This window comes from Bos javanicus, chromosome X (assembly GCF_032452875.1).
Source record: "Bos javanicus breed banteng chromosome X, ARS-OSU_banteng_1.0, whole genome shotgun sequence".
Taxonomy (NCBI): domain Eukaryota; kingdom Metazoa; phylum Chordata; class Mammalia; order Artiodactyla; family Bovidae; genus Bos; species Bos javanicus.
In genome coordinates this window covers 119,098,378-119,114,385 of record NC_083897.1, presented here as the reverse complement: position 1 = coordinate 119,114,385, position 16,008 = coordinate 119,098,378, and positions in this window count along the sequence as shown.

Genomic DNA, 16,008 nt, shown 5'->3' with positions numbered 1-16,008 from the left:
GAAAGCATTTCCCCTAAAGTCAGGAACAAGACAAGGGTGTGCACTCTCACCATTACTATTCAACAGAGTTTTGGAAGTTTTGGCCACAGCAATCAGAGCAGAAAAAGAAATAAGAGGAATCCAAATTGGAAAAGAAGAAGCAAAACTCTCACTGTTTGCAGATGACATGATCCTCCACATAGAAAACCCTAAAGACTCCACCAGAAAATTACTAGAACTAATCAATGATTATAGTAAAGTTGCAGGATATAAAATCAACACACAGAAATCCCTTGCATTCCTATACACTAACAATGAGAAAACATAAAAAGAAATTAAGGAAACAATTTCATTCACCATTGCAACGAAAAGAATAAACTACATAGGAATATAGGAATATATCTACCTAAACAAACTGAAGACCTATATATAGAAAAGTATAAAACACTGGTGAAAGAAATCAAAGAGGACACTAATAGATGGAGAAATATACCATGTTCATGGATTGGAAGAATCAATATAGTGAAAATGAGTATACTACCCAAAGCAATGTATAGATTCAATGCAATCCCTATCAAGCTACCAACTATATTTTTCACAGAGCTAGAACAAATAATTTCAAAATTAGTATGGAAATATAAAAAGCCTCGAATAGCCAAAGCAATTTTGAGAAAGAAGAATGGAAATGGAGGAATCAAACTGCCTGACTTCAGGCTCTACTACAAAGCCACAGTCATCAAGACAGTATGGTACTTGCACAAAGACAGAAATAAAGACCAATGGAACAAAATAGAAAGCCCAGAGATAAATCTAAGCACCTATGGACACCTATCTTTGACAAAGGAGGCAAGAATATACAACGGAGAAAAGACAACTTCTTTAACAAGTCGTGCTGGGAAAACTGGACAACCACTTGTAAAAGAATGAAACTAGAACACTTTCTAACACCGTACAAAAAATAAACTCAAAATTGATTAAAGATCTCAACATAAGACCAGAAACTATAAAACGTCTAGAAGAGAACATAGGCAAAACACTCTCCAACATAAATCATAGCAGGATCCCATATGACTCACCTTCCAGAATACTGAATATAAAAGCAAATATAAACAAATGGACAAAAGAAAAATTAAAAGCTTCTGCACCACAAAGGAAGCTATAAGCAAGGTGAAAAAACAGCCTTCACAATGGGAGAAAATAATAGCAAATGAGGCAGCTGACAAAGAATTAATCACAAAAATATACAAGCAATTCCTGCAGCTCAATTCCAGAAAAATAAACGACCCACTCAAAAAATGGGCCAAAAAACTAAACAGACATTTCTCCAAAGAAGACATACAGATGGCTAACAAACACATGAAAAGATGCTCAATATCACTCATTATTAGAGAAATGCAAATCAAAACCACAATGAGGTACCATTTCACACCAGTCAGAATGGCTGCTATCCAAAAGTGTACAAGCAATAAATGCTGGAGAGGGTGTGCAGAAAAGGGAACCCTCTTACACTGTTGGTGGGAATGCAAACTAGTACGTCCATTACGGAGAACAGTGTGGAGATTCCTTAAAAAACTGGAGAACTGACTTATGACGCAGCAATCTGACCACTTGGCATACACATCGAGGAAACCAGAATTGAAAGAGACACATGTACCCCAATGTTCATCTCAGCAGTGTTTATGATAGCCAGGACATGGAAGCAACCTAGATGTCCATCAGCAGATGAATGGATAAGAAAGCTGTGTTACATAAACACAATGGAGTAATACTCAGCCATTAAAAAGAATACATTTGAAACAGTTTTAATGAGGTGGAAGAAACTGGAGACTATTATACAGAGTGAACTAAGCCAGAAAAAAAAAAAAAAAAAAACACCACCAATAGAGTATACTAACGCATATATATATGGAATTTAGAAAGATGGCAACGATAACCCTGTGTGCCAGACAGCAAGAGAGACATGGATGGATAGAACAGTCTTTTGGACTCTGTGGGACAGGGAGAGGGTGGGATGATTTGGGAGAATGGCATTGACACATGCATAATATCATATATGAAACGAATCGCCATTCAGGTTCAATGCATGATACAGGACACTTGGGGCTGGTGCACGGGGATGACCCAGACGGATGGTACGGGGAGGGAAGTGGGAGGTGTTTTAAGATGGGGAACACGTGTACACCTGTGGCAGATTCATGTTGATGTACGGCAAAACCAATACAAGAATGTAAAGTAATTAACCTTCAATTCAAATAAATAAACATATTAAAAACAAACAAGAACAAAAGAGCAAAACAAATGAAAAAAAAGACAAATGGGACCAAATTAAAACTGAAAGCTTCTGCACAACAAAGGAAGCTATAAGCAAGGTGAAAAGACAGCCTTCAGAATGGGAGAAAATAATAGCAAATGAAGCAGCTAACAAAGAATTAATCTCAAAAATATAGAAGCAATTCCTGCAGCTCAATACCAGAAAGATAAACGACCCACTCAAAAATGGCCAAAGAACTAAACGGACATTTCTCCAAAGAAGACATACAGAGGGCTAACAAACACATGAAAAGATGCTCAGCATCACTCATTATCAGAGAAATGCAAATCAAAACCACAATGAGGTACCATTTCATGCCAGAATGGCTGCATTCCAAAAGTCTACAACCAATAAATGCCAGAGAGGGTGTGGAGAAAAGGGAACCCTCTTACACTGTTGGTGGGAATGCAAACTAGTACAGCCACTATGGAGAACAGTGTGGAGATTCCTTAAAAAATTAGAAATAGAACTGCCTTATGACCCAGCAAACCCACTACTGGGCAAACACATCGAGGAAACCAGAACTGAAAGAGGCACATGTATCCCAATGTTCATCGCAGCACTGTTTATAATAACCAGGACATGGAAGCAACCTAGATGTCCATCAGCAGACGAATTGATAAGAAAGCGGTGGTACGTAAACACAAAGGAGTATTACTCAGTCATTACAAAGAATACATTTGAATCAGTTCTAATGAGGGGGAAGAAACTGGAGCCTATTATACAGAGTGAAGTAAGCCAGAAAAAAAACACCAGTATTGTATACTAACATATATATATGGAATTTAGAAAGACGGTAATGATAACCCTGTGTGCGAGACAGCAAAAGAGACATGGATGTATAGAACAGTCTTTTGGACTCTGTGGGACAGGGCGAGGGTGGGATGATTTGGGAGAATGGCACTGAAACTTGTATAATATCATATATGAAACAAATCTCCAGTCCAGGTTCGCTACATGATACAGGATGCTTCAGGCTGGTACACTGGGGTTACCAAGAAAGATGGTAGGGGGAGGCAGGTGGAGGGGGGTTCAGAATGGGGAACACGTGTATTCTCGTGGCAAATTTTTATGGATGTATGGCAAAACCTATGCAATACTGTAAAGTAATTATCCTCCAATTAATATAGAAAATTGGTATTTAAAAAAACAAAAACAAAACAAAAAACAAATGGGACCTTATTAAAATTAAAAGCTTCTGTACAACAAAGGAAACTAAAAGCAAGGTGAAAAGACAGCCTTCAGAATGAGAGAAAGTAATAACAAATGAAGCAACTGACAAAAAATTAATCACAAATATATACAAGCAATTCCTGAAGCTCAATTCCAGAAAAATAAACGACCCAATCAAAAAATGGGCCAAAGAACTAAACAGACATTTCTCCAAAGAAGACATACAGATAGCTAACAAGCACATTAAAAGATGCTCAGCATCACTCATTATCAGAGAAATGCAAATCAAAACTACAATGAGGTACCATTTCATGCCAGTCAGAATGGCTGTATTCCAAAGGTCTACAACCAATAAATGCTGGAGAGGGTGTGCAGAAAAGGGAACCCTCTTACACTGTTGGTGGGAATGCAAAGTAGTACATCCACTATGGAAAACAGTGTGGAGATTCCTTAAAAAACTGGAAATAGAACTGCCTTATGACCCAGCAATCCCACTACTGGGCATACACATCAAGGAAACCAAAACTGAAAGAGACACGTGTACCCCAATGTTCATCGCAGCACTGTTTATAATAACCAGGACATGGAAGCAACCTAGATGTCCATCAGCAGACGAATTGATAAGAAAGGGGTGGTATGTAAACACAATGGAGTATTACTCAGCCATTACAAAGAATACATTTGAATCAGTTCTAATGAGGGGGAAGAAACTGGAGCCTATTATACAGAGTGAAGTAAGCCAGAAAAAAAAAAAAAACACCACTAATGTATACTAATGTATATATATGGAATTTAGAAAGACGGTAATGATAACCCTGTGTGCGAGACAGCAAAAGAGACATGGATGTATAGAACAGTCTTTTGGACTCTGTGGGACAGGGCGAGGGTGGGATGATTTGGGAGAATGGCATTGACACATGTATAACACCATATATGAAACGAATCATCAGTCCAGGTTCACTGCATGATACAGGATGCTTCGGGTTGGTACACTGGGGTGACCAAGAGGGATGGTATGCGGAGGGAGTTGGAGGGGGGTTCAGGATGGGGAACATGTGTATACTCATAGCGAATTTTTGTGGATGTATGGCAAAACCAATGCAATATTAAAAAGTAATTATCCTCCAATTAATATAGAAAATTGGTATTTAAAAAAAAACAACAACAAAAAAAACAAAAAACAAATGGGACATAAATAAAATTAAAAGCTTCTGTACAACAAAGGAAACTTAAGCAAGGTGAAAAAACAGCCTTCAGAATGGGAGAAAGTAATAAAAAATGAAGCAAATGAAAAAGAATTAATCACAAAAATATACAAGCAACTCCTGCAGCTCAATTCCAGAAAAATAAATGACCCACTCAAAAAATGGGCCAAAGAACTAAACAGACATTTCTGCTAAGAAGACTTACAGATGGCTAACAAACACATGAAAAGATGCTCAACATCACTCATTACCAAAGACATGCAAATGAAAACCACAGTGAGGTACCATTTCATGCCTGTCAGAATGGCTGCTATCCAGAAGTCTACAAGCAATAAATGCTGGAGAGGGTGTGGAGAAAAGGGAACCCTCTTACACTGTTGATGGCAATGCAAACTAGTACAGCCACTATGGAGAACAGTGTGGAGATTCCTTAAAAAACTGGAAATAGAACTGCCTTATGACCCAGCAATCCCACTACTGGGCATACACATCGAGGAAACCAGATCTGAAAGAGACATGTGTACCCAAATGTTCATCGCAGCACTGTTTACAATAACCAGGACATGAAGGCAACCTAGATGTCCATCAGCAGATGAATGGATAAGAAAGTGGTGGTACATATACACAATGGAGTATTACTCAGCCATTAAAACAATACATTTGAATCCGTTCTAATGAGGTGGATGAAACTGGAGCCTATTTTACAGAGTGAACTAAGCCAGAAAGAAAAACACCGGTACAATATACTAACGCATATATATGGAATTTAGAAAGATGGTAACGATAACCCTGTATGCGAGACAGCAAAAAGGACAGATGCATAGAACAGTCTTTTGGATTCTATGGGAGAGGGAGAGTGTGGGATGATTTGGGAGAATGGCATTGAAACATGGATAATATCATATACGAAACCAATCGCCATCCAGGTTCCATGCATGATACAGGACGCTTGGGGCTGGTGCACAGGGATGACCCAGACGGATGGTATGGGGAGGGAAGGGGGGGGTTTCAAGATGAGGAACACGAGTATACCCGTGGCAGATTAATGTTGATGTATGGCAAAACCAATACAAGAATGTAAAGTAATTAACCTCCAATTCAAATAAATAAACTTATACTAAAAACAAACAACAACAAAAACAAACAAACAAAAAAACAAATGTGACCAAATTAAAATTAAAAGCTTCTGCACAACAAAGGAAGCTATAAGCAAGGTGAAAAGACAGCCTTCAGAATGGGAGAAAATAATAGCAAATGAAACAGCTGACAAAGAATTAATCACAAAAATATACAAGCAATTCCTGAAGCTCAATTCCAGAAAAATAAACGACCCAATCAAAAAATGGGCCAAAGAACTAAACAGACATTTCTCCAAAGAAGACATACAGATGGATAACAAACACATGAAAAGATGCCCAACATCACTCATCATCAGAGAAATGCAAATCAAAACCACTATGAGGTACCATTTCACGCCAGTCAGAATGGCTGCTATTTAAAAGTCTACAAGCAATAAACGCTGGAGAGGGTGTGGAGAAAAGGGAACCCTTTTACACTGTTGGTGGGAATGCAAACTAGTACAGCCACTATGGAGAACAGTGTGGAGATTCCTTAAAAAACTGGAAATAGAACTGCCTTATGACCCAGCAATCCCACTACTGGGCATACACATCGAGGAAACCAGAATTGAAAGAGACACGTGTACCCAAATGTTCATCGCAGCACTGTTTATAATAACCAGGACATGGAAACAACCTAGATGTCCATCAGCAGATGAATGGATAAGAAAGTGGTGGTACATATACACAATGGAGTATTACTCAAGCCATTAAAACAATACATTTGAATCCGTTCTAATGAGGTGGATGAAACTGGAGCCTATTTTACAGAGTGAACTAAGCCAGAAAGAAAAACACCAGTACAATATACTAATGCATATATACGGAATTTAGAAAGATGGTAATGATAAACCTGTATGTGAGACAGCAAAAAGGACAGATGTATAGAACAGTCTTTTGGATTCTATGGGAGAGGGAGAGTGTGGGATGATTTGGGAGAATGGCATTGAAACATGGATAATATCATATATGAAACCCATCGCCATCCAGCTTCGATGCATGATACAGGATGCTTGGAGCTGTTGCACTGGGATGATCCAGAGGGATGGTATAGCGAGGGAGGTGGGAGGGGCTTCACGATGGAGATCACGTGTATACTCGTGGCAGATTCATGTTGATGTACGGCAAAACCAATACAAGAATGTAAAGTAATTAACCTCCAATTAAAATAAATAAACTTATACTAAAAACAAACAACAACAACAAAAAACAAACAAAATAAAAAACAAATGGGACCAAATTAAAATTAAAAGCTTCTGCACAACAAAGGAAGCTATAAGCAAGGTGAAAAGACAGCCTTCATAATGGGAGAAAATAATAGCAAATGAAACAACTGACAAAGAATTAATCGCAAAACTATACAAGCAACACCTGCAGCTCAATTCCAGAAAAATAAACGACCCAATCAAAAAATGGGCCAAAGAACTAAACAGACATTTCTCCAAAGAAGACATACAGATGGCTAACAAACACATGAAAAGATGCTCAGCATCACTCATTATCAGAGAAATGCAAATCAAAACCACTATGAGGTACCATTGAACGCCAGTCAGAATGGCTGCTATCCAAAAGTCTACAACCAATAAATGCTGGAGAGGGTGTGCAGAAATGGGAACCCTCTTACACTGTTGGTGGGAATGCAAACTAGTACAGCCACTATGAGAACAGTGTGGAGATTCCTTAAAAACTGAAAGTAGAACTGTCTTATGACCCAGCAATCCCACTACTAGGCATACACATCGAGGAAACCAGAATTGAAAAGAGACCTGTGTACCCAATGTTCATCGCAGCACTGTTTATAATATCCAGGACATGGAAGCAACCTAGATGTCCATCAGCAGATAAATGGTTAAGAAAGCTGTGGTACATATTCACAATGGAGTATTACTCAGCCATTACAAAGAATACATTTGAATCAGTTCTATGTGGTGGATGAAACTGGAGCCTATGATACAGAGTGAAGTAAGCCAGAAAGAAAAACACCAATCCAGTATACTAACGCATATATATGGAATTTAGTATAATCCTGTATGTGAGACAGCAAAAGAGACACAGATTTATAGAACAGTCTTTTGGACTCTGTGGGGAGGATGAGGGTGGGATGATTTGGGAGAATGGCACTGAAACATGGATAATATCATATGTGAAACGAATCGCCAGTCCAGGTTCAATGCAGGATACAGCAATCTCCGGCCTAGTGCACTAGGATGACACAGAGGGATGGTATGGGGAGGGAGGTGGAGGGGGGTTCAGGATGGGGAACACGTGTACACCCATGGCAGATTCATGTTGATGTATGGCAAAACCAATAAAATATTGTAAAGTAATTAGCCTCCAATTAAATAAAATTATATAAAAAAACAATAGTAAAAAAAAAAAAAAAAGCTCCAGGAAACAAAATTCCAAAACCTTAAAAAAAAAAAAAAAAAGGAAAGCAGCAGTTCTCAAAGTGTGTTGGGGACTCATCGGGAATGAAAACGGGTCCGGAGGCCCTTTTAATAGGTCTGAAGGGTCAAAATTATGTTCGTGATAATACTAAACTGTTATTTGCCTTTTTGGTCTTCATTCTGTCACACATGTACAGTTGATTTCTCTAGACACTGAATAACTTGATATTGCAACAGATTGCTTGAAGAAGCAAATATGAGAATCCAGATGTCTTCTATTAATCCAGACTCTCCAAAAATGTAATACTGTAGAGCAATGCTAATTTTCTAAGTTTATTTTGTTGGGAAAAATGAATTACCTTTATTAAAAATATTTATGTTAACATGTAATGAATTTACTATTCTTGTTCAAAATAAATAAATTAACAAATAGTTAATTTTGTCAGCTTTCATTTCTAGGATGGCAAATATCAGTAGATGTATAAATCACATAAGTACAAGTACTTTAGGAGTCACCATAAATTTTAAGAATGAAAAGGGGTCCTGAGGTCAGAAAGTTTGAGAACTGCTGCAATAATTCATTCCAAAGTACAGGCTGGCCTCATCACATACCATGGTTTACACTGACTCTGTGTTCCAGTCATACTAAGACTTTCTATTCTCCACAATACATCATGCTGGCTCCTCCCTCCCGTCAGAGACCATGTGTTAAGCTGCAACTGTTTACCTGCCTGATACCACACAAAAAAAGGACTGAGACAGAACAAGGATGAGGCAGTGGAGGGTGGGCATGCAAACACTAAGGGCCCAGAAGAAAACTCATGGGTGGTGGCTGTTCTTCCTTCAGTGTTATGTTCAAATATCTTTCCTGGAATCCCATCTAAACTCTTATGTCTACCTCATAACATTCTCTCCTGTAATTAATTAATTCGATTAACATACGTTTTGCTCTTTTAATTATTTGTTTATAATGGAATTTGTTTCTACTATACATATATATATATATATATATTTTTTTTTTTCTCTCTCTTTGGTTCCAAATGGCATCCTAAAGTTTCTGGGCCTCCTAGAAATTTGAATCTAGGACGTATGTTTTAAATGTTAAGTTTTTCCAACATCTTGTGAAATCTTCACAGAAAAATCTCCACTAATCTTGGTACGGAATTCACTTCATGAAACTGGTTTACAAATCTGTCTCCCTAAAGGGGGTCTTATAATCACAAGGGTAGAAAACCAGACAAGTCCATTATGTGACAGAGGTCATTTTATTTTTCTAGAGTTCATTTTAGAAATGACTGTCTCCTGAGACCCCACATTTTCACTTGCCACTTTCAGAATCAGGCTGGTGCACTGCTGGTCTGTAAGAGCAGTGACAGCAATTTCCTGGGGTATTCAAATGGCTCTGGAAGGTTTCTCCTAAAAAAATATGTCTTAGAGTAGGAAATTTCTTATAGATTAAGGAAATAGCTTCTGGGAAAATTAAACTTATCTTTTAATTAAATTGCTTTTGTTTTAATAGCTTGAGTATAGATTATAGGACTCTGGGTCATCCTGTTCTTCCAAACTTTATATGTACTTACAGGCCTTAAGGTTGTGAAGCAGAAGGGAACTCTGGATCCTCTATGGTTGAACATAATTCCTGATCACATCACAAGCTGACTCCACTGGGACCTCCAATCTGCTGACCTTATCAAATTTGCCCTCTTCATCTTCTCCTTTTTGTCCTCAATTCTCTTTTTTATACTTAAATTTCAAGGTTCATTATTATAATAATTTCACTATGTAGAATCTAAGCTCCTTTGCCCCCCAATTTTCTGTTAATCTCAACTAACAAAAAATTCAGTATTTTTTTAGTTGAATCCAGGAATTTGCCTACTCTACTTTTGTCCTCAAGCATCTAAAATAGGGAAAAACAAACAATTATGCTGTTTAATTTACTTTTAGGGTATTAAACCACAAGTGGACCCTCTCTGCTTCCAGACAACACTTCTCCATACCTCTGTGGGACTCATTCTCCCATTTTCTGAGTTGACTCTTTCACAGCTTTTTCTGTCTCAGTGACCCAGCACAGTTTTAGTCTTTCTCATTCATAGCTGATATTCTTCCTTCTTTATTCTCTGGGAGAATGGAAGTAATTACAAGAGAGTATGCACATTCTTCCACCACCAGATCTAACAACCTACTTGCCTCTGTACTAAATATTTTGTCTCCTCTCCTGTTACAATTCTTCTGTGTATTGAAACCTATTCCTTCTTCCTTATTCAAGACTTTCCTCCTGAAACTTCTACCTTCCTTACATTAACAGTTTTCACCCTACCTACTAAACCATTATCACTAGCATATAACATCTTTGGTAAGGTATGGTAACAGAAAAGTAACAAGTCACTTGTTATCTATTTTCCTGTTCTCAAATTCAGTGGTCTGTTCTCAGGCCTTATCTTAACCTCTTAGCAATATTTGGCACAGTTGATTAATTCTTCCTTTGTAAAATAGTTTCTACACTTTCTTCATGTTCTCAATCTTTTTCTCCTAAATAACTGACCACTTCTTTTGCTCCATGTGGTTGGATTCTCCTTTTCTTCTTAAAATAAATAGCTGAGTGTTCCAGCACCCAATCCTCAGATCTTTGTTCTTCTAACTGTATACTCATTCCCTAGGTGGTACCCTTTATTCCCAGCAGCTAATGATTTCCAAATGTATATTATAATCTCTCCTATAAATTCGAGACATCTATATCCAATTGTCAACTCAATGTTTCCCAATATTAAGTGTGTATTTTTATACTTGATATGTTAATAAAACAGAATTCTTGACTACTCCATCCCCATTCCTAGCCCTCATTTTAGTAAATTTCATGCCACTCACTCACTGTTCCTAGATAACACTTAAAAGTTATCACTGATTCCAATTTACTCTCCAAGGACTAGGTAGTTTACATTTGCCCATTCAGATTTATTCTCTTCCTCTCTTTTCTTAGCTTAATTAATTTCTTTTTAATTTATGTGTTTTCATTTTAGTAAGAATACAACATAAACCTACCCTCTTGACCAGTGCTCAAGTGTAAAATACAGTATTGTTAACTATGGATCCAACAGTTAGAACTTGAACTCTTAGAACTTTCCACATGGATCTAAGGTTTGGTCTTTCACTTCTGAAAAAGAGACTGTTTGAATTTTGATAGGATCTGCATTGAATCCAGATCATTTTGAGTACTATGGATATTTTAACAATATTAAGTCTTCTAATACATGAACATGGGATATCTTGCCATTTGTGTCTTAATCAAATTCTTTCATTAATGTTCTATAGCTTTCATTATACCTCCTTGGTTAAGTTTATTCTTGCAAATTTTATTCTGTTTGATGCTACTGTATATGGGATTATTTACTTATTTTCTTTTCTGAATATTTCATTGTTATTTACCCTGATACCAAATCCAAACATACAAGAAAACTGTAAACCAATATTCCCAGTGAACAAAGATGTGAAAGCCTTCAACAAAAAGGTAGCAAACTGAATTAAACAGCACATTAAAAGGACTGTATACCATAAACATCTGGGACTTATCTTTGGGATGCAAAGATGGTTCAACATAAGCAAATCAACCAATGTCATATGCCATATCAACAGAATGAAGGATAAAAAGTACATGATCACAATAGATGCAAAAATTTTTTGGACAAAATCCAATATCTTTTCATGATAAAAATTCTTAATATGAGTTACAGAAGGAATCTGCTTCAATGTTATTAAGATGATATATATGAACATACCACAGCCAATATCAATCACACTCTACAGTGAAAAACTGAAAGCTTTTTCTCTAAGATCAGGAAAAAGGCAAGGATGACCACTCTTGACACTTCTACTCAACATAGTACTGGAACTCTTAGACAAGGAAATTAGGCAAGAAAAAAAAAAAAAAAGGCATCCAAGTTGGAAAGGAAGAAATAAAATTATCTGTTTGTAGATACCATGATCTTATATATGAAAATTTCTAAAGACTCCACACACACACACACACACACACACACACACTCACAAGTTGTTAGAAATAATCAATTCAGTAAAGTTAGGGGATACAAAATCCTACGTCTCCTACCTTTGCCAAAAAAAACCCCATATATATATATAATAATAATCACTATTGAGCTGCTTCAAACTGCCAAAGTGACATGTGCTTCTTGACAGTAGCTTGACTATGCCACATTCAATTCATTAGTAAATGCTATAATTTCTACTTTCATAACTGATTCCAAAGTTTACCAGTTTTCACAACATGCCTTATCTTCATCTAGATTAAGCTGTCTTAATTTATTACCTGGATTAAAGCAATAGTTTAGTACTTCTGCTCTCTCCTGCTATGCCATTCTATTCTCCATATATAAGCCATAATCATCTCTTTCAAAAGCCAATCAGATAATGCAACTGACCTATTCACAAGATTTTAAAATTTATAAACTTTCCAGTACACATAGAATGAAATAAAATTTAAATTATTTATTATGTACAACAAGCCTTTGTTTCTTTCAGTCCATTGCCTGACACTCTCCCTAGTGCTTATTTGCACTGTAAGTCATACTGGCCTTCTTGAAGTTTCAAGAACACTCCTATTCTCTTACAATTTTAGAGCATTTGCACTCAGTGTCACTGTATAAGGAATGTTCTTACCCTAGATATCTGCATGCTCCATTTATCTTTTCATTCAGCCTCTACTTATATGTCACCTCATAAAGGAGACCTTTCTTGAATGCACTATTTAAAATAACAACCTCCAGTTTGTATCTACTTACATACCTTAGTTCTCTCCATATCTTTATTTCTTTCCATACAATTCACCACTGCCTCATATGTTTTATCTATATATTGGCTTGTCTATTGTCTCTTTTTTCTACTGTATTATAAACTCGATGGGGTTTCCCTAGTGGCTCAGACAGTAAAGAATCTGCCTGCAATGAAGGAGACCCAGGTTCAATCACGGCTACAATCCATGGGGTCGCAAAGAGTTGGACAGGACTGAGTGACTAACATTCACACACATATAAACTCCACGAGTGAAAGAATTATCACTTTTATTCTCAACTGAATTGTCAGAACCTAGAACCGTTCATGGTGCATAGAAACGCTAAATAAATTTCTGGTGAATAAAGGGATGAATGTGAATGGAAATATACCAAATGGATCAATTAAATTAAAAGCAAACAAATAAAAATTAAATTGATAAGCCAATTCATAGCCAAAGTTTGATCTCTTTAAAAAAAGCTACTATGCAAAGTGTATAATACACAGAAAATAGTACATAAATGTATACGCCAGGCAGTAAATAATAAAAAGAATAATAAAGTTACTCAGTCGGTCCGACCCTTTGTGACCCCATGCACTGTAGCCCACCTGGCTCCTCTGCCCATGGAATTCTCCAGGCAAGAATACTGGAATTGGTAGCCATTCCCTTCTCCAGCAGATCTTTCTGACCCAAGGATTGAACCCAGGTCTCTTGCACTGCAGGCAGCTTCTTTCCCATCTGAGCAACCAGGGAAGCCCACTTATATCCACAGTAAGCTATAAATATTACCAAGAATTATTGTAGCTTCCTCTCTACCAGATTTTAACTGCCTCCCTTCCTCCATAGGTAATATTTATTCTGAATTTTGAATCAATTATTTTCTTGTCTTTTAAAGTAGTTTTATTATGTATGAAAACTATAAACATCAGTATAAAAGTGAAATTATTAACTATTCTGTCATTTGTATTTTCACTCATCATTGTGTTAAGATTAATCCAGGTTGATATATTTGGTTTTAACTCATTAATCCTCACTTTTTAACATAACTCCATTACAGAAATATATGGTAGTCTACTTATCCATGTTACTTTTGACAGGCTCTCACGTAGTTTTCAAGTTCCTGTGCTATTCTTTACAAATTGCTATGAATATTCTTTGATGTGTCTTTCCATTACTATTAGCTTTGGAACCATTCTTTCTCTTTAGAAAACTTTATACATCTATGTTTAATCAATTTTGCATTAACCCTGCAATCACTCGGGGAAATCTTGTTTTCTTCATTCTGGCATTCTTAGTCAGCAGTTTACCATAGCCCTTTGAAAATTTACTGACATCACCTTAGATAATTCGTTTGGAGAAGCTCTGAAGTTAACACCACAATACCAATTAACTGCCTCTGAAAGCACTTTTTTCCCCTAAACCCTCCCTGCCTGCCGCCCCCCAACCCCGCGCCAGGCAAAAAGCCTCTGACATATTTGGGGAGACGTTTAAAATATTTTCATAGTTCTATAACATCACAGATTGTTTTTTGATAATATTGTGTTGGCATTTCCTAAATACCTTAAATTGAATTAACTCCAAATAAATATATAGAATCTATGCTGGAAAGAGAAAAATGGTGTGTTTCTGTTTGAAATTGGCAAAGCAATTACTGATTTCAATGTCTACTTTAACTTGACCAGTTAATTTCAGCTTTGATTACATTGAGGGACTAAATTACTTCCAAGAAAATCTGCCAGATATAACAAATAAAATTATTGCACATGACATGGTTAAATTTGCGTTTCAGATAAATAATGATTTTTTCTAGTAAAAGTATGTGTAATGCAATACTTGGAATCTATTCATACTAAAAAAAAAATTCATTTTTTAATCTAAAATGCAATTCACTAGTCAGTGTGTAAGAACCTGTCTGCCAGTGCAGGAGACAAGAGACATGGGTTCGATCCCTGGGTAGGAAGATCCCGGGGTCGGAATATCCCTTGGAGAAGGACATGACAAACCCCTCCAGTATTCTTGCTTGGAGAATCTCATGGAAAGAGTCTGACACGACTGAAGCGACTGAGCACACACTTGCCATTTCCACCAATTAGGACTCTCAAGGTTTCCCTCAAGCTCTTTGATTTACTGAAATATTTCCTCCATGTCCGAAACTCACTAACTCGGGGCCTTAGCAATCTTTCCTTGCACTTGCGTATTTCTTCATTTCATACTGTACATGAGGAAATTGGCTCAGACGGTAAAGCGTCTGCCTGCAGTGTGCGAGACCCGGGTTCGATCCCTGGGTTGGGAAGATCCCCTGGAGAAGGAAATGTCAACCCAATCCAGGACTCTCGCCTGGAAAATTCCATGGACTGAGGAGCCTGGTGGGCTACAGTCCACGGGGTCGCAAAGAGCTGGACACGACTGAGCGACTTCACTTTCATTTTTCATACTGTACATTATCTTTGAAAAAAGAACTGAGAGTCTTACCATAGCCGTTTTGCCTGAGGAGTACCTTTGCAGATGACTTTCTAATAAAATTGTTCTACAAAGCACGATCTGTATCACACTCAGTAGAACGGTATGCGCAATAGCGGACAATACAAGATGTCTTCCGGGGACGTGGCTTAGGTTCTGGAAAAATCTAGGCAGTCTCGAAATGATGCAAGACGCTAAATGAGATGAAGTCTTTTGAACCTTACCAGCTCCCGTACTCGTAATGCCTTAGGCGGCACTTGCCCCACCCCTTTGCGTTTTGCGGTTTGCATTTTGGTGCTGCTCCTGCTGCTAAGTTGCTGAGTTGTGTCCGACTCTGTGCGACCCTATAGACGGCAGCCCCCCAGGCTCCCCTGTCTCTGGGATTTTCTGGGCAAGAGTACTGGAGTGGGGTGGCACTGCCTTCTCTGGTGCTGCTGCCTGCCAAGTCGCTTCAGTCGTGTCCGACTCTGTGCGACCCCATGGACTGCAGCCTACCAGGCTTCTCTGTCCATGGGATTCTCCAGGCAAGAACACTGGAGTGGGTTGCCATTTCCTTCTCCAATGCATGAAAGTGGAAAGTGAAAGTGAAGTC